This window comes from Mus pahari, chromosome 18, assembly GCF_900095145.1.
Source record: "Mus pahari chromosome 18, PAHARI_EIJ_v1.1, whole genome shotgun sequence".
Classification (NCBI taxonomy): Eukaryota; Metazoa; Chordata; class Mammalia; order Rodentia; family Muridae; genus Mus; species Mus pahari.
In genome coordinates this window covers 43572333-43575691 of record NC_034607.1, presented here as the reverse complement: position 1 = coordinate 43575691, position 3359 = coordinate 43572333, and positions in this window count along the sequence as shown.

Below are 3359 nucleotides of genomic sequence, written 5' to 3'. Positions count from 1 at the left end.
GTATAAAAGGAAGATTGTGTTTAGAAGTGCCCCACATTAATAAAAAGTACTGCTCCTAGGAGACACGGGTTATTTAATGAAAACCCTAGTGCCCGGCACAGGTTACCCATGAGTTATTATTGTTCAGAGAGTTGCCAGAGGCACCAAAACCAATACTGGCTATTGTTCTTTTCACCTATTGATTGATCACCATAACTAGAGGGCAAGTTCCCACTGCTGAAGACACCACACACTGTGGCTGCAGAATATGTAGAGATCAGTCTGGAACTCAGTAAAACAAAACAAAACAAACAAACAAAACCCCCAAAATTTCCTGCAGTTGTTATGCCCAGTTTTCAGGAACACCAGAAGAACGCCAGGAATTGCAAGTTCTGTGTAAAAACAAAGAGAGCCTTTATTTCACGAGTCAGACCCGGATCTCAAACCTTTCCCACTGCGCACCGGAGTACAGAGGCTGGGAGTATATAGACACTTATAAGGGGGGGATCTTCGAACTTTGGGGTTACGTGATTGGGGAGGTGGCAATGGAAAGCCATCCTTCAAACCTGTTAACTTTTGTTCAGAAGGCGGGATGGAACCATGCAGATGGGAGGGGGACCTTTATGACCTGGGAAGTAACTTTATGGTGCGATCAGGAGCTACTGTACTTTTACAAACCGGTCACAGCGGTCTGGGAACACTTAATTCGCCTTTTCTCTTGGTCCAAGAGTGGACCTCTTATCACTTCAAGGGTGTTTGGTCCTTGTTCCCTTCAAGGATAGGAGCCATTTGCACCGGAGAAATGCTGGTTATCAATGGGGGGGGGTGTTAACTGGGTGACACAAAGGCTAGGGTGTGTTGCTTTTTGTCTGTTCCAAAAGCTGACATCTGTTGCCTCAACCCCAGCCCCCACTCGGGGGAGGGTGTTTAGGGGGGAGGGAGTGCCACCTTGAAAAGGGGAATTGCAATATTCTAGGGCCAGGCTGGGTCCTCTCTGTTTACCTCTCCAAAGGCCAGAAGCATCTATGCTGGGAAAGTGGGGAAGAGGAACTCTAAAGGCAGGAGCAGTCAGGAACAGAGGCAGGTTTCCTGTGTCTCTTCACAAACTAACTTTCATAGTAGCAGAATGTTCTACAGGTCCCTCTCCTCCCTCTCCCTCTCCCTCTCCCTCTCCCTCTCCCTCTCCCTCCTCTCTCTCCCTCCCCCCTCTCCCTCCTCTCTCTCCCTCCCCCCTCTTTCTCCCTCTCCCCACCCCTTCTTTGCTTTTGAATGTGGCCATTGGTAGGTTCTCCATGTATACTGTTTTGTCTGTGAATATATGGGTAGCACTAATTCAACTCAGTAGCTTTTAAAAAGTCCTGGGGTTTGAGAGAGGAGTATAGGATACGTATGACACCCTATGCACATGTATGTAAGGTTCAAATAGAATTTGAAGTAAAAAATACAACACTTCACACCTGTCTCAGGTGAGAACATGCCCGAGACACACTACCGTGGCCTGTGTGTGTCCTCCCAAAGTGTTCATGGTGAGCCCTTAGACACAACATGATGTTCAAAACTGGGCTTCTGAGACATAATTAAATTTAGATCAAATCATGAACATTGTCATTTTATGATGCCTCATAAAAAGAGCTACTAGTGAGCTTGGACTGCTCTCTCTACCATGTGATCGATCACACAGGAAGGAGCCATCTACAAGGTGCAGAGAGAAGTCTCACCCACTATTGATGTTGTTTGTAGTGCTTGTGATAGTAGGCTGAACACAATCCACCTCATCATCATGGAAATTATTAAATGACAAGCTCTCAGAAGGAATCATCTCCATCCAGCCCAAGACATCCAGTGCCTTAGAATTGATAAGAACAGATAAAAACAAAGGAAGGTTTGCTGAACCTGAACCAAGTTGCTGCTTTTCTCAGAAGCGGTTTTTCCTCTCCATCCCCCTGTGGCTTCTGGAGTCTGAGCGGCTTGAACATAACTTTGTGAAATAGAGTTCTGGTTTGTTCTTCATGCAAACATGATATTGTGATCACGGTGGGAAGATAAGAGACAGAAAGGCCAATTCTAGTGAAGATATCCTGGTTAGTTCTCTTATTGGTTTTGCTTCCTGCCAGCCTATACCTGTGGTTTCCCTTATTGAAGCTTCATAGATATCCCTGTCTCCCGAGATCTGTAGAGACAAACAGAAGTTCAGAAATGCCAGGAGCAGACATGTACACACTGGCAAGGTCAGAGATGCTGGGGGAGAAGGAACATAAGCAGCCTTTGGTGACACAGAGGCAGGTAGAACATCTAAAGAGAATAATTTTAATATCAAGGATTCATTATGTGCAGCACTGTGTGGTTCTGTACTTTCATCTTCCTGGTCACAAAAATCACAGATATTTTCAGTCTGGCTATGAGCGTGGAGCACGGTGTCCCAGCATAGACAAGCAAATGGACGAAACATAATTAAGGGCTGTGAGAGTCTCGACGGACAAATTGGCTGTAACGAATTTGATATAAAAAACATGGTCTTTCAAGCTTCAAACTATATTACATTTTTTTTTTCCATTTAGAAAACACATCCCAGTCTTCAAACTAAATATGCCTTCTTTAGTAGATGCGTGGGCAGTATTGTCCTTGGCCATATCTCTTAAAGCTCACAAAGGAAAGTGTAATTTAAATATTTCAATGAGTTTTAGCAATGGTGTTCCAAAGCAAACTATTGCATGATCTTTAGAGGTTTGTGATGTCACCACTAATCTAGATTAGTTGGTTGTGAGTCTTTTTTTTTTTTTTTAAATCACTGTAGTGGGTATTCCTGGGCTTAATAGTATGAGGAGTGTTTAGTTCACTGAGAATTTATAAGAAATAGGCAATTGGAGTAGCTTAAGGATGGATATTGCAAGACCCATATTAAGGGGATTATAGTGAAGGTTGTCACAAATAATGATTCATCAAAACTAATGTACCCACTGGCCACACGTGTAAGTTAACCATGTACATTTCTAGAACATATTCCCAGATACCTTTTATGTATGGCTACATTGTATATTTGTTTCTTCAGATACGCAAACTGAAGCATTCTCTCCTGAAGGGAAGAAAGCATCTCCTGTAATGACCAGGGTCTGAAAACTCAGAAAGTTCTTACAACGCCCTGCCTTTCCTCGAGGTCCTAACAAACAGTAGGAAGATTCATGAGATGGCTCAGCCCTGGCCACCAAGTCTGAGTATTTGAGTTCACTTCCAGAATCCCTCACAGTGAGAGAAAAGATCCTATGCTTACTAGTGTACCTCTGGACTCTTCTTATAAGCTCAGGTATGAGTGTACACAAATGCTCACACATATGTATACACTCACAGAATGAGAGAGAGAGAGAGAGAGAGAGAGAGAGAGA